This window comes from Schistocerca nitens, chromosome 3, assembly GCF_023898315.1.
Source record: "Schistocerca nitens isolate TAMUIC-IGC-003100 chromosome 3, iqSchNite1.1, whole genome shotgun sequence".
Lineage (NCBI taxonomy): Eukaryota > Metazoa > Arthropoda > Insecta > Orthoptera > Acrididae > Schistocerca > Schistocerca nitens.
Window position 1 is genome coordinate 156,935,271 of NC_064616.1, and position 27,829 is coordinate 156,963,099.

The 27,829-nt window shown below is 41.9% G+C and overlaps 1 protein-coding gene across 1 annotated transcript in view; it reads left to right on the forward strand.

The window, feature by feature from the left end:
- LOC126249537 (galactose-1-phosphate uridylyltransferase) overlaps window positions 1-27,829 on the forward strand; it is a 170,020-nt gene that overhangs the window by 83,165 nt on the left and 59,026 nt on the right. The gene's annotated exons all lie outside the window — the stretch shown is intronic.

Consider the following 27,829-nt stretch of genomic DNA (forward strand, 5'->3'; position numbering starts at 1 on the left):
TATCATGTCAGACTGGAGCATTCCCTTGTTGGAACTGTGGTGATCATCTAGTAAATGTTGCCGTCGGAAAATCATCTCCCTGTAGCTCTTAAAAATATGTCTACAACTTGAAAGAAAAGAGTCTTTTGAATTATAATAGTAAGTGATGAGATAATTTACAACTTCCACGTTTCTGTTCTCCATTAAATGTTAACTCACTGAGAATTCAGTGTGCATGCTATTCTGTGGCACTGGTGGATGCACTGTGAACCTTCAGTTGAAGATGGGGGCAAGATGAGAGAGAACAAATCAGGAGAAAACAAAAATGAATCCAAGTGAAGTAGAAGGGCCACAGAGTTCCAAATTCAATGCCAGCAGGCAAAATTAACTGAATAAAGTTTATGGGATAATGTTTGTAGTAGTTTGGAAAATTGTGTTAAATGAGTGTGGCATAATTGAGATGAGTGGGAAAGTAAGCCTATGGAAGAAATGGCTATTTGGGTATGGGTGTTTGGGTCTAGTATCCAAATCATAATAAAAATTAGATGAGATATGAATAAGAACCCAAAGAGGAAGAAACTGCGGAAACTGAAAAGCAGGAATGGAAAAAGACGTGAAATCAAAATGGGAGGGGTAACTGAGTAAAAAAATCTAAATGAAGTTGTTGGCCAATGAAAGGTAGACATTTTCTTGAAGTGGGAAATATGTTGGCTTAATGTTATTGTCGGAAAGTATTGCTGAAGTGATTGGGTAACGCTAAGTGGCAAGTACCTCACGGAGCCCAGCCAATAATGGTTTGATCCAGGTTTGACTCTGAGTGTATTTTAATCATGACCACAGTTGGGTACAATGATGGTACATGATGTGTGCTACAGCCCTGCATCCACTTGGCAAAATTGCCTAAGTAGCATTCAGCATCCATCACTAGCTATGCACAGGCACATGGGAGAATGCAGCCAGCAGTCACTTCATGCGCCAACATGTGGCTCTGACTCGCCGAGTATGGGGCAAGTGGCATGTGCGTCTAACAGACGTGGCGTGGCAAGCGAGCAGTGTGACTAATATTACCACCATTTCTTTGAGCAAATAAAGTAGACTGGTTGTTAATGGTAGAAAAATAAAATACAGTGTATCAAAATAAAGTACTATTTATTTTTCTTAATTATTTTGCTAAAAATATTTATTTAACAAACAATTGTCACTGCTTAACAGCTTCACAGAATCTTGACAGTGTATATTTAAGTTAAGATAAATAAATAATTAATTTTTATCAAATTCAGAAGTGCTTTGTTTCTTTCATCATTGGAAAAAAAGGAAAGAAAACTCTCTGTGAAAGTCGAAGTCATGGGAATCAACAATAGAGATTAATTTGTACACATTCGTAAACTTATCATTTTTTTTATTAAATATTTCTTGCCATTTGTGTACAGTGTATAATTGTGCAAAACCTTCAGAAGTATATATTTAATGATATAATTTATTTAATAATGCAATTTCCCCATATAGATCATCCATATTTAAATTAAGATTTTACAGCTTTAAATTTTCAACTATTTTAACAAAATGCCAAATGCAACATTGCTTTTTAAGTTCATATTGCCTAGTGTAAATAACCAATTTGTATCATTAAAATCAAACTCTTTATTTAGGCACTGTTAAGCTTTGTCAACAAATAACAACAACCTTGTTTGAATTTTACTATTCATTTCAGGTGAAGACATGAGCTTAATTTTTTTGCCTGTTTTATATCCAAAGAAAAGACCCTGTTTTCATTTTGTTGGTGTGTTTTCAAGATTATCCACAATATTATACAAATCCAAAGTTGTTATGCAGTTGCCTTCCAGGCATTTTACAGCATTATTAAACAAATTTAAAATATGGCTACAATAATGCAAGTAAATTTCAGGCAAAGTGTTAAGCATCAATAAGTTTTGTAAAATCACTGGACAGTTTTCTCCTTAGTTTTCAAAATAACTTCTGATGGATTTCCAATTTATTTATAATGTATCTCTTCAGGGTAAAAGAGAGAGCCATCTTATTTCCACATGGCATTTCACTTCATGAAAGTCTCAATCCATTGATTCTATAATTTTTTTCAGTTCTTCTCTTTTCATAACAGAGTGGGCAAAACTAGTACAAATTTTCAAAATTACAGTCTGTATTTCATGTGATAACTCGTAGCATGTCTGATATACTTGCACGCTATGTGTGCATGAATTAAATCTCTCATAAATAAAGAATGGTTAATTCCAAAATTAGCATTTTTGTTGTCAGCATGTAGCCCAGATACATTATGAAAAGATAATTTTTATGTTTCGAGTGGCTTTTGAATTACTTCAAATATGCCATTTTTAGACCCATCACTATTTTCATAAAAATCTATTAACTTATTTTGAACACCATTTTTGGCTCTAAAATAATTAACCACTAATGGAAACATTTATATTGTTTTCTTGTTAGAAGAATCATTCTGTAAGCAATAAAATGCATTATCTGTATTTTGATCATCTTTGCATTTTGAATATAATTTAGATCCAATACATCTATAACTAAAGCTTCTGTGTTGGTTCTACCCAGACGAATACTTGAAGCTGTTCTTGAATTAACATAAATAATTTTATTCAGTTTTACAATACAGTCCGTACAGTTGTAGGACAGACGATGTTTTACAGTCTGATATGTTGAGTCTAGTTTGTCCACAGAAACAGTTTCTTTACCATTGAAGGCTCAACTCTTAGATATAGGAGAAGAAGGAGAGCCCAGAAATTTCTCAAGTTGCCCATATATATATATATATATTTTTTTCTATTCTGATATATTTTTATGGTATTTTGTTTCCAGCTACTGCTTAATCTGAAAATAAAAGAGTAAACCATTCACACATGTCCCACCACCAACTACTGGTGCATCCAACAATCATAACCGTAACGCATGCCTGCACACACACACACACACACACACACACACACACACACACGCACGCTCCCCCCCCCCCCCCCCCCCTACACACTCTCTCTCTCTCTCTCTCTCTCTCTCTCTCTCTCTCTCTCTCTCTCTCTACATATACATGCATAAATGATTTTTCCACTTACCTCTCCTGTTCCAGCCACAGAAACTGTAATTATAATGCCGCATAATTTGCATTTTCCATTGTATTTTTTTTGTGGGTCATTAGTTAACCCAGCGCCATGTTCAATTTCCCATTGGCATTTACACTTCTGCAGTTGTTTTGTCTTTTGTATTGTAGTATTAATCTTTTTGGCACTTTTTTTGGTGTAATATCTTCACTACTTGACCTGTTTCACAGTTAAGATTACATTTTGCATGTGTATGGAGAGCACTCAGTTTTATAAAGTTATTTTTATCCATCATTCCCTACTACATAAAGCTGTCAAACCACCTTTATCCATGGTTGTGTACTACATAAGGCTATCAAACTAAATCCCCCCCCCCCCCTGCCCTCCCAGGGGCCCACACCTATTTTGTAAGTACATACTTGGCCACCATAGGCTCCTCCCAGGTCTTGCAGTGCTATTTCCCTTTCTGTGCTGCAAGTCTGTTTTCCTACTGTTCTTTTTTTGTCTCTACCTTTCCATTGGTTGCTGTTCTTGGTGCCGATTGTGCTCAGACCTGGTTTGTGTTTTGGACACTCGTTTCCTGACCTTCCAGTTTACTACAACTTTTTGTTATTTCCCTTTGTTGGGTTTGTCATGGTACTTCTTTTCTAAATTTTACAGAAGTGTGGTTTGTGCAGGGAAGGTTGTACAGCATGGTATGTGTTCCACCTTTGTGCCCCTTCTCTCTTTGCAATCTTTGTTCTTGCGAAGGTACTATGCCCAAAACACTAGCCATCGCATTGGGGCGAAGAGGGGGGGGGGGGGGGGAGGGGAGTGGCCAAGTACCTGCATGATTGTAGCCTCCTGACCAAACAGGGATTGTGGTATTGGTCCCTGAACTGGAAATTCCCCACACAAGCCAAGGGGTATGTTCCAATCATGGTGGGGGCATGAGGACACCAGGCAATGCTTTACTGGCAAGGTAACTGCTGCTATGGCTGGGTGTCGCCCATGGGGAGAGCCCCCATTCAGAGTGGCTGGTACTATGGTGGAAGATTTGCACATAAGGCGATTTAAACTTTCTTCTGCTTTCTTCAAAAGCTAAGACATCATACAATTTTGAGAGACATGACCCCAAAATGTTCCTTCCCTGGCTATTCCATGAGAGGAACATACGGCTCAGAGACAAGGCGAGAAATACTTTCCCCCCCAACACATGGTTTCTTTTGTGATAAACAGGGATTCCTTTCTGACTACAAAGCCTTTGTTCTTCACGGAACATCTTGCAGACGGGTTTGAGGTAGTGCAGCAATTTGAAAAGTGAAAAGTGACTCCGTTCTGCGTATAATGACCTTCCCTCCCCCCTCCCCCTCACCACTCCCTTACTCCCCCTTCCCTCTCCCTCAACTGCCCCTCCCTCACCCCCTTCCCCCTCCTTCCCCCCCCCCTTCCCCCTCCCTTACCCACTGGTTGTGAATATCCAGGATCACATTAGAATCCCAGCTTGGCCAAGGTAGCTACCAGAATACTGTCTTTGGAGATGATTGTACTGGAACTGGACCTTCGGTTGTCTCTGCACAGACAATTGTTGGAGGCTTTGAATTGGTGAGCCCTTGTTTCTCCAAATACAAATAATGTGAGAACCATAAAGAAGACTATGACCATGTAGCAGTCTTCCCTTCACACTTCTTGCAGGAAGTCTGTCCTCTTTCGTCTTCGCATTGGCGGCACTTGGCTGACTCGTGCCCACATCCTCCAACGTGAGGATCCACCCCACTGTCAGTGGCCCACACCCTACTGGGGCGGCTTTTAAAGTTTTGTGATGTGTCCAACTTATTTCCAAAAATTTTAGGGAGATACTTTTAAAGTCTTAACAGGGTGACTGGCTCACCCATTATTTTTGGAAGTGATCAGCCTGTTACATTTCCCTGTGTCTTCATTTTAGCTCTTCTATGCTTTTACATCTGTTTTAGTGCCAGGTGTAGGACCTTCCACTCTTTCTCAGTTGTCTTCAGGCGTGTGATACAGAGTGGTTGTGTGGCTCAATGTGAGTGAGGTGGGAGTGAGTGAATGAGTGTCATCTTATGATTTTCCTCTTCACTGTGTGTAACAAGTTTGGTAATTTTATACACATTCGTTTGTTTTAATGAGTGTAAGGGTGCTGATAACTTCGCCGCTGAGTGTCTATAAGCTCAAAAACACATCCTACTGGACTGGCCAATTTGGCTGCCTTGTGGCAATACCTTAAAATTTCTAATGTGTTATCTCTGGTGCTAGTGGATGATGCCAAAATGGCAGATTTGATTTGACATCCCTTATGTTATGTAGGGCACATGAGCCTCATACGCCACTTGATGGAGGGGTGCCCCATTGCCTTCTCTGACCCGGGGGGGGGGGGGGCACACCTGTTGTTAGTTGACAGACTTGTTGTCATTGTTCTCCTTCCTGAGATTTTATCTTGTCCATGTAGCTAGTTTATTTGTGATAATGGAGGGTGTGGAAACACTGGTCAGTTGCAGAGGGTGTGTCTTCAGTTACATAACATGTTCTGAGGGCCTCCAGCTGCTTTCTGGGTGGGACAGCTCTCCCACCTTCACCCTTTTACCCTTGTCTCCCTTCTGCTTGCTTCTGTGTCTTGGCTTTCTTGATTCTCGAGTATAACCGAGTCCATTAGGATTTGTCCTCTGTGTCCTCTCTAGGGCTGGTCCCTGCTTGACACACAAAGGATTAACCACCAATTACCTTGTAGTTTAAGTGCTTTAATGCCATCAATCCACCCGTCCATCCAAATAATCCAACTTAGTTGCACTCAATTTGTCTGTCACAAAGCAAACTGAAACACACAACACAAGGCTTTGCCATGCTATAGTAGTACCATAACTGTTAGGTTGCTGAGGTTGGCAGGAGTTGTTTCGCATGGAAACAAAATGTTGCAACTAGTGCTGGTATATAATGAGCAGTACTTTGGAGGTCGTTGGCTAACTTTTGATGAAGTAAATAACCCACAGAGAGATGTTTGCATACTTCGCACAGACAAGCATACTCATAGGTGGTACTTGCTATTTGTGAAGAATATGAAATGAATGGGCTCTCAGTCTTTCCCAATTGAAACTCTGACATGAAATTTTGACATTGTCATTATTGAAATTTGAGATTAGCTTGCATTTCATGGTTCAGCTACTCTGCTGATCTGTTATATGAAAAATTGTGATCAACTTTTGTGGTCTGTTAATGATTATGATTTACGTAAAATGAATCGTAGAAAAACAATCAAACTATGTTAAATAAAGTATTTTCATGTACGTTACTGTTCTCGTAAAGTATAAAGAAAAACTGCCAAAATAATGTACAGTACTTTATTAAAGTGCAGGTTCCCACAGGGAGGTCACAACTCTTTCATGAGTACATGCTTGACTACCACAGGGCCCCGGCCTTGGCAGCATTACTTCCCTTCCGTGCTGCAGGCTTATACATCCAGTATCCCTTTTCCCTGCTGCCTCTCCAGCGGATGGTTTTGTTGGTGCAAACCCTGCTTGGACCTGGTTTATGATTTGGGACTCAAGTTTCCACTTCTGGCATTTTGTAGAACTTTTCATTAAATAAACACATGGTCCCCATTGTTGGGTCTGACCTGCCACCAATTTTCAAAATTCTCCAGAAGTGTGGGTCGTTCAGATAAGGTGGCTCACATCAGTGTATGATCCACCTTTGTGCTTTTCCATCTTTGCACCCTTCCTTTTAATAAGAACTCCCCATGTAGGCCAAGGAGTATGTGCCCATTGTGACTGGGGCACAGGTACCCCGAGTAGTGGATTACTGGCCAGGTAGCCATTACTGAGGCTGGATGGCACCCATGGGGAGAGCCCTTGTTCAGAATGGGTGGCACCATGGTGGAAGAGCCGCAACTGAGGTGGATGAAGTTATCTCCCGCTGATGGCCATACGGCCCCAGCAGTCTCTATGAAAGGAAAGTCTTCATTTAATGCAGAGAGGTACAACCCTAAAATGTTCCCTCCCCTGACCACTCCATGGGAGGAATGTAGTTCTAATCGGCAAACAGAGAAATACTCCCACCAATACTGAGTTTGTGCGAGGACTGATGGGAATACCAGTTTGTGCGAGGACTGATGGGGATTCCTTCTTGGCCACAAAGCCTTTATTCTTTGTGGAGAACATAGAAGACAAGTTTGGTGAAGTGGCAGCCATCTCTAAAATGAAAAGTGGGTCAATTTTTATCAAAACAGCAGCCCCTGCCCAGTCATGGGCACTGCACCTTGTAACAAGTTGGGTGACATACTGGTGACTGTCGCTCCCCTTAATAGTGTGAATATGGATCAGTGCATCAATTTCTACTGAGACCTGCCCTTGCAATCAGATGATGGGCTACACGCAAAGTTGGAGTGACAGGGTGTAAACTTTGTCCGTCGTGTACATAGGGGGCCAAAGGGCAATAGGATCACTACCGGTACCTGCATCTTGGCCTTTGAGGACAATTCATTGCCTGAAAAGGTCAAGGTGATGGTATACCAATGCATTGTGAAACCATATGTCCCCCTCCCTTCAAGTGTTTGAAATTTCAATTAGGCATGTCTACATGTTGCAACACTAGTTCCATCTTAGAGTGTGTGGATGACTGCTGCATGTGAACGCTCCTTGTACCCCTGCTCCCCATCTGCATTAACTGTGGAAAGCACCATTTTCTCTGCTCTCCAGATTCCATGGTTTTCCAGAAAGAGAAGAAAGTACAAGAATATATGACACTGGACAAAATAACCTATCAAGAGGCCAAGAAGTAGTATGAGCAGTTGCACCCAGAACGTAGAACAGTGATATATGCTGCAGCTATGATGACATCGTTCCCTTTGGCGATGGTACCTCCACCCATTATACCTCCTACAGTGGCCCCTCAGGGCTGCTCGACCAAGCACGCCCTCCTGATGGTTGTGGGCTCTTCTCTTGTTGCTTCCCCCCACACCTACTTCAAGATTGTTGGCTTCCCACCCACGAGGGACATTGGTCCCCACCTCCCAGCCGGAGACAAATCACCTTCCTCCAGCTTCTCTTGGCATTTAGGAGTCTCTCGGGATACTTCCTTCTAAGGCAGGGCTTCGCAACATACGTGCTCGCGGAGCAAGCTGTGAGCAGCAAGGTGCGAGCATGGAGCAGCGCGAGCACGCTACCCCCACTACCGGACCAGAGCGGAGAGTGGGGAGAGTCACGTGGAGCACACAACAGCTGCCGCCAGTCAATGTAAATCCGCGGCCACCTGCAGGGATATCACTCACGAATTATTACTGCTACAAATGAAACAAATAGAGGAGAATGTACACGTACCACATAATTTTATTAACTTGGTGTATGCCTCTACATTCGTATTAATTTGTGAACTGTTACACAATAAAAGGTGTCACTGAAGTGTGGCATTCTCGGTTATCTTGTACTTTTTGCCCTTTACAATTGCGTCTATATGTTCGGTGTAATTGTTCTTGTGCATTGTAGGCACAGCGTGCAGTTTAAATTTCGATCAGACAATGTGTTTCTCAGGCGTGTCTTGTTACATTTCATTGCAGAGAACAGTTGTTCACAAACATACGTGGAACCGAACATTGATATTATTGTAGCCGCCAGTTTGCGCAAACGAGGAAATCTATCCTGAGGGAAGTGTCTGTAGAATTCCAAAATGTTTGTCTTGTTCTGAAATTTGTCTCTATATTCTCTGTCACACTGCAGGTCAATAATTTCTAGTTGCAGCTCAGGACGAATCTCTTCAATATTCGCTGAATATGGAGAGGAGAACGGATCAAAATCACTGTCTAGTGCTGTCAGATCTAGAAAGCGTTGATGAAATTCTTGCTTAAGGGCAACTAAACTATGTGAATAACGTTCACAGTCTTTGTGAACATCTCGCATGGACGATAATTTAGGAAAATGAGCTAGATTTCCTGTTTCCATCTGACTCACCCAAAGTGTCAATTTCATTTTAAAAGCTTGTATTCGATCTATGAAATGAGTAATTAGCAGATCTTTAGCTTGTAGTGAAATGTTCAAAGCATTCAGATGGCTAATTAAATCTGCTAAGAACGCGAGATCACATTTCGATGAAGGCTCTTTCAATTCAGGAACACACTTGTTATTTATTTCCATGAACATATTTATCTCATCTAATAGGCAAAAAAATCGATTTAATAATTCGCCACGACTAAGCCAGCGGACCTCGCTGTAATAAGGCAGGCTACCATATTGGCTTTCTACATCCTCAAGAAAGCTTTTAAATTGCCTGTGTTGTAGTCCATGCTTCCTTATATAATTGGTTGTATGAACAACAACACTCATCACATTTTTTAGAATGATACTCTTTGCACATAAGTTTTCCTGGTGGATCACACGGTGAACGCCCCTTATTTCATTCGGCACGGTCAGTTTTTGCATTTTCTCCTTCAACAGCGCAACAAAACCTGATTTTTTCCCTGTCATCGCTGGTGCACCGTCTGTAGACACTGAAACTAAAGAATTCCACGACAATCCTATATTTTCAACACTTTCTTCAACACTACTTAAAATATCTTGTCCGGTTGGAGTGTTCTTCATGGCTACTACATTGAGGAGCTCCTCCCTCACCTGAAGATCTCTATTAACACCTCTAATAAATATGGCAAGTTGCGCTCTTCCAGTGATATCAACACTTTCGTCCAGAGCTAGAGAATACGTCATAAAATCTTTACAGATATTTGCAAGCTGGCTCTGCCCGTCGTCTGCCATGTCCTGTATGCGACGCATAATGGTCGTGTTAGATAATGGCACAATCCGAAACTGTTCAACTTGAGATGGACACAAATGTTCCGCTGCAACTACCAAACATTCTTTTATTAAATCGCCATCAGTGACGGGGCGCAGGGATTTTGCTAAAAGCAAAGCAATTTTGTAACTCACTCTGAGAGCTGCCTCAGTTGATTTTTCTTCATCATCCAGATCTTCTTCGGATAGCTTCCTTTTAAGTTTAATAACTTCCTGTGCACGATCTGGTCCATCACATTTTCCACTTCCGTAGTCTTTCGCGTGGTACGACATATAATGTCGCTGCAAATTAAATTTCCTAAAAGAATTCAGCGTTTTGTGACATACTAAACATTTTGCAACTCCATCTTTTTCTGTAAACAGATACAATTCCTCCCAATGGGGGTTGAACTGCGAAAGCATGGTTGGGATTACGCAACGGCGACTTGACATGATTCTTAACCAGCGAAGTGACTGTTAGAGCTGATCGTAGTACTTTAAACGTTACACACTCGGCGCGAATTCAATAGGCACGCTGCGGCCCTATTCAAACGTGCGCGCGCATTTCCCCTCTCTCCCTACTCCACGACCTTGCACCTGCTCGCGAGCACGTGCCTGAGCAGACGCGAGTACTCGCGCTCAAAACCGGCCAGTTGTTAAGCCCTGTTCTAAGGCTTCTGCCTACGACTGCATACCAGCCAGTGGCTGCAGGAGCCACAGGCTGCTGGCCACAGGGCTTTGCGATCATTATTATTACTTGAAACTGATTCAGAGAAGCCCTCACAATCATCCAAATCCTCCAAGGAGAGGAAAGATAAGAAACAGTCCTCCACGAAGAAGGAGATTCCGGTGGCACCCACACCACTAGATTGTGCCTGTTCCACTCCTGTGGCCGAGGTGGAGATTCTGGTGGCCCTTGAGGCCACAGGTTGCACCACATGATGGAGCTCACGACCTATGTGTGTTGATGCCTTAACCCCACAACCAGTGGCGGAAGGTGACCTTAGGGCCTAACCTGCCTCCTTGGCCCTTCATGGCCTCACGGTACACTGACAATATTATTCTCCTTCAGAATTGTAGCAGTTTCTTCCACCACCTGGCTGAGCTATGACATCTTTTAAGCATTTCCCCTGCCTTCTGTATTGTACTTCGGGAGACTTGGTTTCCAGCAACGCAGACCCCGGCCCCTCGTGGTTACTGGGGATATGAGAATCATGCTACCTATGACAGGGTTGTTTCCTTATATATTCTGGACACACTGTATAGTGAACTTTTGCCTCTTAGTACTCCTTTGGAGGCTGTGGCTGTTCAGGTAAGGGCATTTCAGGATATTACCATCTGCAGTGTTTACCTCCCTCCTGATGGTGAGGTGTCTCAGAACATATTGTTTGCACTGGTTTCTCAGCTTCCCACATCTTCCCTAATCCTGGGTAATTTCAATGCCCATAACCCTTTATGGGGTGGAACCATGATCACTGCCTGCAGTCAAGACCTTGAAAATTTACTGGCACAAGTTGACCTTCGCCTTTTGAATACTGGTGCTCCCACACACTTCAGTGTGGCGCATTGTACTTCCTTGACCACTTACATTTCCATCCGCAGCCCTTGTTTTCTCGCATCCATCCACTGGAGAGTCCATGAAGACCTTTGTGGTAGTGACCACTGCCTGATCTTCCTGTTCCTCCTTCAGCGTCACTCCCCTGGACACCTGCTCAGATGGACTCTCAACAGTGTTGACTGGGGTGCTTTTTTCTCTGCTCTTGCCCATGGTGATATTGGTGAGGCAGTCCAGAATACAGCTACAGCCATTGTTCCGGCAGCTGATTGAGGGATCTCATATTTCTCGGCCTGTCCTGACTGAAGGTAGTACCTTGGTGGTTATCAGAAATGGCAGAGTCCGTTAGAGATGGTAGGTGGGCTCTCCAACGGCATAAGCAGCACCCATTGATGGAGCACCTCATTACCTTTAAGCAGCTTTGTGCCTGGGTCTGCCACCTAATAAAATGACGAAAGCGTTGGGCAAAGATCAGACGTCTCTGCTGATACCGACACCTGCAGGTGTACCTGGTATTACAATGAATGGCACTGTCTGCACTGACCCAGACACCATTGCTGAACATTTTGCTGTGCATTATTTTCGAGCTTTGTCATCTGAGAATTATCAACCTGCCTTTCGTGTTCTGAAACAGTGGGTGGAACGCAAGCAGTTGTCTTCCACTACATGTCACCTGGAGCCATAAAATGCTCCATTCAGAGAGTGGGAATTTGTCAGTGTCCTAGCCCACTGCGTTATACAGCCTTAGGGCTGGACTGTATCCATGACCAAATGATCAAGCACCTGTCAGTGGATTGTCAGCATCATATCCTTGTCATCTTTAACTGCACCTGGAGTGAGAGTGAGTTTCCCATTGCAGTGCGAGGAAGCATCATCATCCCAGTACTGAAACTAGGTAAGCGCCTTGTGCCGATGGCTAGTTATCACCTAATTAGTCTCACAAAGTTCTCTGTAAGTTGCTTGGATGCACGGTGAGCCAGCGGCTCCGTTTGCTCTTTAAGTCTTGGGGTCTTCTGTCTCCATCCCAGGGCAGTTTTCGCCAAGGCTGTTCCCTAATGATAACCTGGTTTACCTGGAGTCTGCCATCCTAAAAACCTTCGCCAGATGTCAAAACCTTATAGCTATCTTCTTTGACCTGCAATAGACTTATTACACTACATGCAGACACTACACCACATGCAGACACCACATTCTCACTACCTTACATGAATGGGGTCTCCGGGGTGCCCTTCCAATTTTTATCCAGAACTTTTTGTCACACGTTACTTTCCAGGTTCGAGTTGGTGCTTCCCACAGTACCCCCCACCCCCACTGCCCCACATCCAAGAGAATGGAGTCCTGCAGTGCTCTGTACTGAGTGCCCCTCTCTTTCTAGTAGCCATCAATGGTTTAGCAGCAGCTGTGGGGTTCTCAGTATCACCTTGCTTGTATGCTGATGACTTTTAGCTCTACTATTGCTCCACTAGCTTGGGTATTGCTGAATGTTGACTCAAGGTGCCATATGAAAGGCGCAATCATGGGCGCTTCCCCGTGGCTTTCAGTTTTCAGCCGCCAAGAGACACGGCACGTGACTGAGACACTATACAATTTCCTAGAGGTCGACTCGGTTCTGATTTTACACAGCCATGTGACATCAGTATGACTGAGAACCTTGTTAGATGCGCTTCTGATGGTTTGTATCTATACGCGCGCACTTTGTGGCATTGCGTCAGTCACACTGGGCAGTTAAGCATGATTAGATGCAGCTCACATCTCCAGCTAGGAACGTTGCACACTGTTACTCTGTCATCAATGGTGCAACGGTGCCTAGGTGAACACGTATTTCGAGAGAAATTTCTCGGGTACCAAGTATGAAAGGGATGTCGCCACCTCATGCTTGCGGGACCCAAGCGGGCTGGTGTGCATGATTTGACAGCTGATGGCCAAGTCACTTTGCAGGGTCTGCCTGTAGCATCCTGTGCATCTAGTGGGCAGGGTGTGGGGGACGGTGCTTGTACATGTTGATTGTGTGTCTGTTACATTATTTTGCGAGCAGGTCTGTTGGCTGTGGTATGAGCTATTTGGACAGTTTACAAGTTGATTTCGTGTCTGCACATCTGTGTACTGCATTATTTAGGAGGAGTTTGCATGTCTGTACTGAAATTATTTCAGTAATTTAGGTGTTGTTTGCGTGGCAGCAGACTGTTATTTAGGAGTAGTTTACAGGTCTGTGGGCTGTCTGGCATTACCTCAAACATGTCAGAGATCAACAATTATTCAAATTGCTCGAAGCACTATCGGACTTAACATCTGAGGTCATCAGTCTCCTAGTCTTAGAGCTACTTAAACCTAACTAACCTAAGGACATCACACTCATCTATGTCCGAGGCATCCCTGTGACCATAGCAGCAGCGCGGTTCTGGACTGAAGCGCCTAGAACCACTGGGCCACAGTGGCCGAAAATGTCGGAGCATGTGTTCTGTATCAGTGTGACAAATATACTCCATGCCTAAAAAATTTGTTCCAAAATTAATAAAGTGCATTCCTTCCTTACTCTCTCCAGCAGCCCAGCGCAAGCCGAGTCATTTTCACACCATTTTCCTCCTCCAGACCACCATCTTGGATTATGTCACAGAAGGGATGACAGCAACGTCTGGCAGCAGTACTGTGTACTAGGTCAGTTGGATTCTAGATCTCATGGTGGAGACACCATTTCCCCCACCCCAGCCAGACCATCATCTTGGGTTACGTCATGGAACGGATGACATCGCTCTCTGGTGGTGGTACAGTTTACTAGACCAAGACCTCATGGTGAACACACTGTTTCTCACCATCTTGGATAATGGTACTTGCGTCATCTGTTGACGTCGTGGCAGCCATCTTGGGTTACATCACAGATAAGAGCGCCCTGTGTACTAGGTCAGTTGGAGTCCAGACCCCATGTCGACCACACTGTTTCCTGCCATTTCGCCCCACCATCTTGGATTACATCACAGGAGGGATGACAGCACCTTCTGGTGGTGGTACTGTGTACTAGGTCAGTTGGAGTCCAGACCCCTTGGCGACCACACTGAATAGTGATAGTGCCTCTAGTTGTTTAAATAAAATAGTGCATGCAAAATAATAAAGACTTATGTCCAGCACAGGTCGAGTCCTATGCCCGTCAATCCATAGAAGGAGGTGACAGTCACGTGACTTAGGTTAGTGGAGGTGACCTTTCTTTCCCACCATTTTCTTAGGTTAGTAGAGATAGCCCAATTGACCTTTCTTTACCACCAAAATTCAAACTTGGTACCAGTTCCTTGGAAGAGGTGGCGGTCAGATGATTTAGGTTAGTGGAGGTGGAAAAACTGAAAACTGTGCGCCTGTACCCCCACCTATCCTACTGATTTATTTTCCACTACCTTTTTACTTTCTTGCCTTGCATTTTGCTTTCTTAAATAAAATGTAACAGCCCGTAGCTTGTGAACCTGTTTCTTCATACTAAGTGCTTTACAGATAAATGTAATTTCTAACTTTTCTTTTTCAGAGATATTTTGTAAAAGCTTTACATTTGAACCTTTTAATTCTCCTCGAAATTTGTGATAGGTTGAGGAGGTATTTGTAATCGGGTACACAAATGATATGTTGAATTTACTGTTAAATATTTTCTGGTGTGTATGTCACACAACAGGGAATTCAGGGTATATTTATTTATTTAAACCATGACATTTTTTAATTGATAGTTCTTCTGGAAGGTAAATTCTGTCTCTTTTGCTTGTCATATTGACTCTGTCTTCTCTTAAGTGCATCTATTTGGTTTATATCATCTGCCTCTGTTTATTTGGATAGTTTCCAAGGATGGTTAGCATGCCTGCCTCTTGCTAATACCTGATGAAACTGCAATTGTCCGGTCGTAACTGTGGGTTTTTTGATTAATTTGGGAGATGGCTGATTGGAACTAAAACATATGAATTGTTGGTTCACTTTATTAAGAGAATGATAAAAAGACTTCCTTAACTTTATACAATCTTTTGCCACAGCAGTGTGTTGAATATTTACAACTGTCTTCGAACAGTAAAGCATCATTTGATGCACACAATTACAAACTTCTCTCTTAAAGTACTTGTTCAACATTTTTAAAAAATGCAGTTTCATCTGAAACTTGAATAGTGCTGGTGCCCTAACTGTATGATTTTGACTGCTTCATTGGAGGTCATGAACTGTGGTGAGCAAGTCCATACTCAGCTCTGTATCGACCTCTGTGTGATAGCGCTACAGTGGTGAGATGAAGGGTGTGTCTTCAGGAGCACCTCCCATTCGTAGTTGCGGATGGCAGCGTGACATTGCTCATGTTTGTGTATCGATGCGCATAGCTGACTTCCGTGTGGCACCACGATCTTTGGACAATACCACTCCTCTTTTGTTTTTGGGAGATATTACAGTATCCTTCATAAATGCGTGTACAGTCTGCAGTCTGTGATTTGTTGTTCTATGTAAAGCAATGAAGGCCTTTTATCAAACTCGTAATATTATTTCTTTTCATTTTTACAGTGTATGGGAAAGATCAATCTCTGGCATTCAAATTGTCATGCTTAGACCTTCTACCAGCAATTAATGTCACAGAAATTAAGCTGGGTAAATTAGTCATCCAAGTTCTTGATAAGCTGTTCTTCTTTGTGTTGTTTGATTTGTTTGAAACACTCAAAGAATGAGCATTTGCAGTCACTTCCTAACTCGTGAGTCATTGCCCTAAGGTCACTACAAACATTACTCATTCTGCTACTCTTTCTCTTTTTATCTGATTAAGAGGTGGCTTCTCACCTTCATCTTCTGGTAATCCACACATTTTAAAGATCCTAAGAGGACCACACAACCATCACACTTCAAATTCAAAAGTATAACTATAAGAAAACAAAACAGAGTAAGAAATTCAGCCGTTCACATTTTTAGTCACAAACCAACTTATCTATCCGGTGTAATGTAAACAGTGGAAGCAAATGCGTGACTTGCCCGATTCTTTCCATGAGAAGATTGACTTAAAACATTGTGTCCATTACCATTAAAAGTGAAATTCTTTGTATCTCTGTGACTTGCCAAGTTATTTGAAAGTCATCTTAACTGGCTTGTAGTACCAACAGCTGGCTATCAGAATGGGCCATAAACTCATTTCTGAATTAAATGAATTTACTCTATTTTTCTGTGTGGTTTTCATATAGCAACTGAAAATGACCTAGTTACATGCTAATGAGGGGAAATTCCCCATCACACTCCACTCAGATTTTGTGGTAAGAGGGCCCAGTGGACAGCCCATCAAAAACTGAACATAAATCAAACATGAAAATAGAGAGAAGATGTACTGAACTGTGAAAAAAAGCAAAATAGAAACAATGATTGGTCTGAGCACAGGAAGTGTAACATAGAGCAGCCTGGCAGAGTAATGACGTTGTGGTTAAGGAGTCATGCTGTTGAATTACCAAGCAAGCGATCTGTGTTAGCTCCTGTATGACAATTTTTTCTTCTTCTTTTTTTCTGCTGCATTCAAATTTGTGTCTGTGTAGTGGTTTAACGTGTGTTTGCAACAGTGAGGTGTAAGGAACTGACCTATAATGAAAGTTGATTCTGCACAACTACTCTATTAGCAGCAGAAAGGAAGTGGCTTTTGAAAGGGAACTGCAAATGTTTGATGACAAGATGGCAAGTCAGCCGAATCTTCCACCAGAAAATACGTCTGGTGTCATACATGGCATTAGTGACAGTGTATGTGTCATATGATATGAATCTGTTATCTATGCACCTAATTTGTATGCCTGGTGAGTGACTGAGATAAGCCTCCTTGATCGCTTTAGGTATTCGTATGAATGTGACTGTGATCACTCCCAAGGAAACTATGAAAACATAATATTTTGTTACATAAACTGCAACAAATGAATGCAACAGTTTCAGAATCTCACAGTTTCCCTGTGCTCTGAGAAAACATATGTTTTAAAACTTGCATTCTGGTTTGGAAGTTTTGACTCTTGAATTCCTTTGTTGTAACATAACTCACACCCATTTATTTGTTATTTCTATTTATTTAATACGTCTATGTCGTATTTTGCCTGCTCGCACTATTCATCACATTTACATGCAATTGTAATGTATTCTTACCACATGACTCATATTCTATAAACTCTGTATAGTATGACAACTGCCAAGATTACAGGAAGAGAACAAACATTTCAATAACCAGACAGACACTTCATAATGTTGCGGAAAAATAAATAAATCAAGATAATTGGCACCACGGAGCTGTGAACACGGCTTGTCCATTTGCCAGTCCAACACCACAACTGCTTAACGACGATGTCACTGCTCATTCACTCCACCCGATAATGAAATTGTTGAGCTGGACCGTTCACTGTTTCTATTTATTTATTTATTTATTTCTTCTCCACACAGATCTTATTCCTGTTTTCATGCTTGATCTGTGTTCAGTTTTTGACGAGCTGTCCACTGGGCTATCTTACCAATAAATCTGATGGAGGTGCGATGGGGAGTTTCCCTTGAAATTGGTGTATTTTGTACATGTTTTCTCCATATATAGTATTTCATGTGTAATTATAATTCTAGTTATTTTATGTTAATGAGTGCAACAGGCAATGCACAAACATATGAGATAATAGAGTGAGTGGCATTTAAAATAACATATTTTGATATGCATAACTTGTATTAACTACATGATAATTTTAAATGCTGATCTATTTCAATTTGTGCTCAGGGTTTTATACAGTCTGTCTTCCTGTTCAGGTGCCACACTGTGAACATGTATGTGTTTAACTTACAGGCAAGTAGGTCTCGGAACTGTTTGTAAATTACATCATGGTGAGCATTTTCTGGAGTTGGAATATTTAATGAGAGATTTTGTTAAACTTGATGTCAACTCTAACTCTGTTTTTGAGAGTGTGCGTTACTTCATGAGACATGGATGATACCGTGAGTGGCATTCTCACTTAGCGAAATACTTAAATGTATTTTTGAAGCACATAAGACTTCTGATATTGGATAGTGAAGTGATATTGTCAGACTTGTAATTATTTGAGATAAAGAGTCAAGTTTATTGAATGATTTTTAACTCTGCATGAGCTCATAGAACTGTAGTGCCTGTGCTAGTGAATGTTGTACTTTTGTAGTTAATGCTCTATTCTGTTGTATTAGATCTTTAATGAACTTGATGGATTAATGGAACAGTAATATTCTTTGGAAAAATATGAGTTTCTGTGAGACTGAATGTGTGAAGTACTCCATCCAGTCATGTAAATTCTAATTTTGTAAGACTGTCATTCGCTATGAGAATTATTGAGTGGAAAAATAAAAATAATTGAATCATATAGGTTTATGTGGTTTATTCCAAATAAACAACACTTTGATATTTGAATTTGCAGAGTACATTATCTAGATCATCTTAATTTGTGCAGGAACATGGTAGGGACATACACAATCATGTGTTTAATGTTCATGATGAGCCATTGTTTACGTAGGATTGTGTGTCATTCTCAGACCCCACTGTTAGATTGAGGGCAGTAAACTTGGAAATAAACTTTGATTTACGGGTGACATGTCAGCTCTCTACATCTCATTGTCCTGAAAAGCAGGCATTACGACACCAGGTGTGTAGCCGATGAAAAGTAAAAGCTTGCACTTGGAATCAGGCACAACCAACAAGTATCTCAGAGTATCTCTCTGGAAGGATGTAAGGCAGAAAGTGTGTATAAATATATCTGTGGGTATTGCTTGTCAGTTTGGGAGCATTATCGGTTAAGATTAATAGAGGACGTAGAAAAGATTTAATGACAAGCTATGTGCTCCATCACAGATTCATGTGGGCAGTATAAAAATGTGAAAGGAATGCTCAACAAACTCCAGTGTGTGATGCTACAGGGAACACACTTGTCCATAAATTCCAGGAGCCCACCTTATAGTGTTAGTCAAGAAACGTATGAGGATTGGAACTTAGTTACATGTTTGCATCTCTTACTGTCCTTCGGAGTAGTCACCAGCGTTGTGTAGAACCCGTTGCCAGCAGTGTGGAAGGTGTAGTATACCGTTAGCAGAGCCTGTTATGTTGATGGTGCAAATGGAGCGGTCTACTGCCTGTCAAATCTCTGGAACAATTCTGAAGCAAATGCCACGAAGTGGTTCCTTCATCTTTGGAAACAAATCAAAGTCACAAGGACTTGCGTCCGGGGAGTATGGTGCATGGTACAGTACTTCTCAGTCCCATTGACTGAACAGAGCAGCCACAGCTTGCGCTGTATGTGCCCACGTGTTGTCGTGCAAAATGATGGGTGGGTTGTGCAGAAAGTGTCGCTGCTTCTTTCGCAAAGCTGGTCACAGGTGGTGCTCCAAAAATGAACAGTAATACTGTGCATTGATGTCTTCCGTGGAGGAACATAATGCATTAGGATAACACCATCACAGTCATACACGAGAATCACCCTAACTTGAGACCACTCCATTCGCACCATCAACAGGACAGGCTCTGCTAACTGTATACTACGCCTTCCACATTGCTGGCATTGGGCTCCACACAACACTGGTGACTCGGTACTTTAAGGACAATAACAGGTGCAAACATGTAACTCTTTTGTATTGGTTGTGAATAAATAGTTGCCACTATTTAAGTTTCAATCCTCATATTATGTCCACCAGTATATATCTTGGATGATGATTGTGAAAGAAAAGTTAGGGATGTTTGATCATAAACAGAGGAGTACCAATAATCTTTCTTTCTGTGCATCATCCATGGATGGAAAAGAAAGAGCAAAATTGATTTTGGCACATCGTGAAGCCTCTGTCACGCCGAATGATGACTTTCAGTGTATAGGTGTAGAAATGTAATGTTAAAAGTACAGCCCATCATAGGAGTCTTTCCAGCCTTTCAGATTGTGAAAGCAAAGGCATGTCATCCTAAAAGACAGCAAGGATAGTTGCTAAGGAGAATTACTTAATTGCATTACCTGTTTTGCGCTAACAGGACTTCAGATGAGCAGAATTTCACTTCTGCTGTCAGTATTGTGCGTTGTTGTACTCATAGCATTTGTAAAAGTCCTAGGACCAGAGTCTATTAGTGCACAAAGTTACACCATCTAAAATTATTATACCATCTATGTCCTAAAACTAACAAGTTCTTTCTTTTCTTTTTCAGCAAATTGTGATCTGTCTGATGGTACCCTCATGATTGCAGATTAGAGATTAGATTAGATTAGTATTTGTTCCATAGATCATGAATACGACACTTCGTAATGATGTGGAACGTGTCAGGTTGATAAAAGGCGTCCATACAAGATATTAAATTGCACAAAATATTACATAACACTTTTTTTGTGGGGGTTGGGGAAATTACCCGCTTACTATATCCAAAAATTCATCTAATGAGTAGGAGGAGTTGCCAATAAGAAATTCTTTTAATTTCCTTTTAAATCCTACACGGCTGTCTGTCAGACTTTTGATGCTATTAGGTAAGCGACCAAAGACTTTCATGGCAGCATAATTTACCCCCTTGTGAGCCAAAGTTAGATTTAACCTTGAGTAGTGAAGATCATCCTTTCTCCTAGTGTTGTAGCAATGTACACTGCTATTACTTTTGAATTCATTCAGATTGTTAATAACAAATTTCATAAGTGAATATATATATTGTGAGGCTACAGTGAAGATCTCAAGCTCTTTAAATAAGTGTCTGCAGGATGATCCTGGAGGAGCTCCAGCAATTATTCTGATTACACGCTTTTGTGCAATGAACACTCTTTTACTCAATGGTGAGTTACCCCAGAATATGCTTCCATACGAAAGCAGAGAATGAAAATAGGCATGGTAAGCTAATTTACTCAGATGTATATCGCCAAAATTTGCAATGACCCTAATAGCATAAGCAGCTGAACTCAAACATTTCAGCAGATCTTCAGTGTGTTTTTTCCAGTTCAACCCTTCATCAATGCATACACCTAGAAATTTTGAATATTCTTACCTTAGCTACAGATTTCTGATTGAAGTCCATATTTATTAATGGTGTCATTCCATTTACTGTGTGGAACTGTATATACTGTGTTTTGTCAAAGTTTAATGAGAGCCCATTTGCAGAGAACCACGTAATGATTTTCTGAAAAATTGTTTACAGTTTCACCCGTTAATTCTTGTCTGTTGGGTGTGTATCATCAGCAAAAAGTACCAGCTTTGCATCTTCGTGAATATAGAATGGCAAGTCATTAATATATATTAAGAACAGCAGAGGACCCAAGACCGAACCTTGCGGCACCCCATTCTTGATTGTTCCCCAGTTTGAGAAATCGCCAGTTTTTTGCATATTATGTGAACTGCTTATTTCAACTTTCTGCACTCTTCCAGTTAGGTATGATTTAAACCATTGGAGCACTGTCCCATTCATACCACAGTACTTGAGCTTATCTATAAGTATTCCATGATTTACACAATCAAAAGCCTTTGATAGATCACAAAAAATCCCAACGGGTGACTTCCAGTTATTCAGAGCATTTAATATTTCATTAGTGAAAGTATATATAGCATTTTCTGTTGAAAAACCGTTCTGGAAACCAAACTGACATTTTGTTAAAACTTTATTTTTACAAAGGTGTGAAGCTACTCTACAATACATTACTTTTTCAAAAAATTTGGATAAGGCAGTCAGAAGAGAGATTGGGCGGTAGTTGTTGACATCAGACATATCCCCTTTTTTATGCAGTGGTTTAACAATGGCATACTTCAGTCTATCTGGGAACATACCCTGCTTCAGAGAGCTATTACATATGTGGCTAAGAATCCCACATATTTCTTGGGAACAAGCTTTTATTATCCTGCTGGAAATGCCATCCATTCCATGTGAGCTTTTATTCTTGAGAGAGTTTATCATCTTCCTAATTTCAGCAGGAGAGGTGGGTGGAATTTCAGTTGTATCAAATGGTGTGGGTAAGGTCTCTTCCATTAACTGCCTTGCTTCTTCTAATGAACATTTAGATCCTATTTTCTCTCCAACATTTAAAAAATGATTATTCAAAATATTTTCGACTTCTGGCTTGTTGTTTATCAAGTTTCCATTCGCTTCGATGGTGATGCCCTCATCCTGTACTGTTGGTTGCCCTGTCTCCCTTGTAATAATATTCCAAATTGTTTTGATTTTGTTATCAGAGGTATTAATCTCAGACATGATGCACATGCTTCTGGACTTTTTAATAACCTTTCTTAATGTAGCACAGTAGTTTTTGTAATATTTGGCTGCTTCTGGGTCATTACTCTTTCTTGTTGTTAGATACAGTTCCCTTTTGTGGTTACAAGATATTTTTATTCCTTTAGTAAGCCAAGGTTTTTTGCATGGTTTCTTATAATTAGATTTAACTACTTTCTTGGGGAAACAGTTTTCAAATTATCTTACAAGTGTGTCATGAAATAAGTTATATTTTAAATTAGCATCAGGTTCCTTGTACACCTCATCCCAGTCTAATTGGTGAAGATTTTCTCTGAAATTTCTAATTGTTGAGTCATTAATTGAACGCACAACTTTGGAGGGTAGTTTTGAATTACTGAATGGAGCTATGTCATATACTGTAACTAGCTGAGCATCATGATCAGAAAGCCCATTCTCAACAGGACAATAATTTATGTTTTTAAACGTGTCTTGGTCTATAAAAGTGTTATCTATCAATGTGCTGCTGTCCTTTACTACCTGAGTAGGAAAATTAATGACAGATGTCAAATTGAAAGAACCGAGCAAGACTTCCAGGTCATTCTTCCTTTTACACTCTTTCAGTGAATCAACATTGAAGTCCTCACAAATAATAATTAGCTTTCCCCTATCTGACAGATAGCACAACAAGGCATCCAAGTTTTCCAGGAATAAATGAAAGTTCCCTGAAGGGGACCTATATACTGTTACAATTATAAAATAGCCCTCCTTCAGTTTAAGTTGACAGGCACATGCTTCTATATGTTGCTCTAGACAAAACTTTTTTGTATCTAAGCTTTCTACACAGTGATAACTTTTGAAATATATGGCAACTCCTCCTCTCACCATATTCTCTCTACTCATATGTGCAGCTAGTTTATAACCACTGATATTTACCTTTTCCATATCAGACACATTGTGATGCTCAGACAGGCATAGTATATCTATTACATTATCAGATTCAATGTCATCTAAACAAACCAGGAGCTCATCTGCTTTATTCTTCAATCCCGGAATATTTTGGTGAAAAATGGTAATATTATTTTTTACTTTACTTTTGTGAGAATCTATTTTTTTTTAATCCACCAATATTTTGGTTAAATGTGGTAACATTGTTATTTACTTTTCTTTTGTGAGTTTTGGACCTCTTTAGCACCTGCCTGCCTGAACTTCTCATTGGACACTGATATTAGTCTAAAAAAGAGGTACATCCATGAGTACTAGTGTCCCCCCTTACGGATTTCGCTATCAACCCTGCCAGTTTACCCTTCCCTCTCCTATTGAGGTGTAGGCCATGCCTTGTGAAATCTCCCCTATCAATAGCCTCGGCAGGAACCAATCCAATATCTGGAAGAGTGATCGCCCTATGCAACTGATCCAACTCCATATTTATCCTCCTGACAGAGTGGTTCAACTGGGGCTGATCATGCCACACGAAAGCAGGCACCAGCCCAGCACTGGTATGGGTTGTTGCCGAGGCTATTTTCACCAGGTCACACTCAATACTGTAGCCCTGATCCCTATCAATACTGTTTCCCACTCCACACACTATCATCACATTATCCTGCTTTGTGAAATCCTTGCACAAGGAACCTATATCCTCTACCACCTGGCTAAGACTTGAACTTGGCTTGAAAAAGTTTGTGACCTGGTACCTGTCATCTAATTTTTCCTGCAAAATCTGGCCCACACCTCTTCCATGGCTGCTACCTAGCAGCAGAACTTTCCTCTTACTTCCTACTTTTTTTTGAAACAGTTGGTTTCCTAGTGAGATTCTGTTGCATCTTAACTACATCTACTTCTACTGGAGCCTCTTCCTTACTTAACTGTGGTAGCAAGGCAAATCTATTGGTTGTGCCAATTGGGAAACTGTCAGACACTGTCCTCCCTGTTCCCAGCTACCACTTCCTACCGCTGATTACCCTCCTCCCCCCTTAACCTCTTCAGTTCCTCCCTCGCTCTGCCCAAATCAGCCTGAAGGGCTCTTTTTGCTTCCCCAACTCACACACCGCTACAATTTCCCCAATGAAACCACCTGTCGCAACAGCTGCACAAAACCCCTGAACTAACTTTCCTACCGCAGCTCACACACTTAGTATCCAAGGTAGTTTGGAAATTAGTTAAGAGATTTACTAAGTGATAACAATAATATATTAAATACAAATGCAAAAGGACACTAAATAGGTTTTGGAAACTAATATGTAAGTAAACTATTACCAAATGCATTTAAATTTGTGGTATAACGCTAAATATGCACGATCAAAAATTAAGCCTAAACAGCCAAATGTAACAAAAACAAACTTTTTGCGATAAGTGGAATAATACGTAAATAAAAGAAAAACCTTTAATGGCAAGCTTGAAGAGCACACTAATGAATGTGTTTAATTAGTTAATCTATACCAAATGTACTTAAGATTGCGGTATAACGCTAAGTACGCACACTCGGAAAGTAAGGCAAAGCCGCGAAATACACTTCTGGAAATGGAAAAAAGAACACATTGACACCGGTGTGTCAGACCCACCATACTTGCTCCGGACAGTGCGAGAGGGCTGTACAAGCAATGATCACACGCACGGCACAGCGGACACACCAGGAACCGCGGTGTTGGCCGTCGAATGGCGCTAGCTGCGCAGCATTTGTGCACCGCCGCCGTCAGTGTCAGCCAGTTTGCCGTGGCATACGGAGCTCCATCGCAGTCTTTAACACTGGTAGCATGCCGCGACAGCGTGGACGTGAACCGTATGTGCAGTTGACGGACTTTGAGCGAGGGCGTATAGTGGGCATGCGGGAGGCCGGGTGGACGTACCGCCGAATTGCTCAACACGTGGGGCGTGAGGTCTCCACAGTACATCGATGTTGTCGCCAGTGGTCGGCGGAAGGTGCACGTGCCCGTCGACCTGGGACCGGACCGCAGCGACGCACGGATGCACGCCAAGACCGTAGGATCCTACGCAGTGCCGTAGGGGACCGCACCGCCACTTCCCAGCAAATTAGGGACACTGTTGCTCCTGGGGTATCGGCGAGGACCATTCGCAACTGTCTCCATGAAGCTGGGCTACGGTCCCGCACACCGTTAGGCCGTCTTTCGCTCACGCCCCAACATCGTGCAGCCCGCCTCCAGTGGTGTCGCGACAGGCGTGGATGGAGGGACGAATGGAGACGTGTCGTCTTCAGCGATGAGAGTCGCTTCTGCCTTGGTGCCAATGATGGTTGTATGCGTGTTTGGCGCCATGCAGGTGAGCGCCACAATCAGGACTGCACACGACCGAGGCACACAGGGCCAACACCCGGCATCATGGTGTGGGGAGCGATCTCCTACACTGGCCGTACACCACTGGTGATCGTCGAGGGGACACTGAATAGTGCACGGTACATCCAAACCGTCATCGAACCCATCGTTCTACCATTCCTAGACCGGCAAGGGAACTTGCTGTTCCAACAGGACAATGCACGTCCGCATGTATCCCGTGCCACCCAACGTGCTCTAGAAGGTGTAAGTCAACTACCCTGGCCAGCAAGATCTCCGGATCTGTCCCCCATTGAGCATATTTGGGACTGGATGAAGCGTCGTCTCACGCGGTCTGCACGTCCAGCACGAACGCTGGTCCAACTGAGGCGCCAGGTGGAAATGGCATGGCAAGCCGTTCCACAGGACTACATCCAGCATCTCTACGATCGTCTCCATGGGAGAATAGCAGCCTGCATTGCTGCGAAAGGTGGATATACACTGTACTAGTGCCGACATTGTGCATGCTCTGTTGCCTGTGTCTATGTGCCTGTGGTTCTGTCAGTGTGATCATGTGATGTATCTGACCCCAGGAATGTGTCAATAAAGTTTCCCCTTCCTGGGACAATGAATTCACGGTGTTCTTATTTCAATTTCCAGGAGTGTATAAACAAAACGAACTTTTCGCGATTACTGGAACAATACGCAAATAAAAGAAGAACTTTTAACGGTGAGCTGGAAGAGTACACTAAAGAACGTATTTAATTAGTTAAAAGTGTTCAACTACAATTAATTACAACCTAAATTACTTAACTTTCACGAGAGCTCTGTCTCCGTACGTGCGGCCTTGTGCAGGGCTACCACCTGACTGAAGAGAGCTTCCCTTTCTGAAGTGTGGTAAACACTATATCAGTCCAACTAGTAGGGATTGTGAGGAAAAGATTAGATTAATTACATCATTCACAGAGATATTTAAGCTGTCATTGTTTCCATGTTCCATTCTTTAGTAGAGCAAGAAGGAGCCCTAATAATGGCTACTGTTCAAAGTAGCATCTGGCATGCACTTCACAGTGGTTTGCTAAGTATGGATATAGATGTAGAAGTGTTTTCTTTAGAGAGTTGCTCTGTTTAGAGTCTGACAGACAGCAAGAGAGATGCCGCTAGGTTGCAAAAACCTGGGGACACTTCAGCAAAGCACAGGCATTTGCATTACAAACAGGCGGGTTTGTTGTTGAGTCACTGCTTTCTTGATGACAATCATGAATGCAGATAAACTCTTAAAGCAGTACGCTAGGAGCCACAGTCTGTGGTGTGAAGTACTACAATGTGGAACATTTACCACTTCCCTGTCTGACCTCAACCTCCAAATGTTATGCTAATGCTTCTCCTGTGAGATAATCACCAAAGACAACAGACACTGAGTGTTAGGACGATAACACTGTGGTCCCTGCTGAATTTTCCTTCTCCTATAGGATTAGGTTAGCCAGTGCAGAAGTAGGAATGACTTAACCCACCCAGTGCATTACCCATAAGCCATAGAACACAGAATTTGAAAGGTGGCCAGCCGTCAACCCACAGGCACACACATGATGAGGGGTGACGATATGTCGCACTACATCTGCATTTGTGGTGTGAGAAAGTCGTTTCTATACCCTGTCAAATTGGCGAGTTTATATTTGTACTCTTGATCCAATAATAATTGTGAATGCTTCCACATATTAATGCTTCAGTCAGTTCCAATTCACTAGAGTGCCTTCACTGGAGTAAGACAATGAAGCTCCAATATCAGTTTGAAATTTTATTGGAATATTGTTCTCTGATAGCACGAGCACTATATTGCTTTGTGTTCAGTCTTCTGGGTGGACACTGGAACAGTACTAATTATATCCAAGTTATGCTGTGGCTGAACATCTTGAGCAAACTGCAGCTGGTTTTATCACAAAGCTACCACATGCCATTGCTTCTGGCAGTGATGACAAATTGTGACACACTGTGGTCAGTTTCTTTGGCTATATTTGTAGCAACGCTCAGGATGCACCTGGTATGGTTGAAATTGATGCCACTAC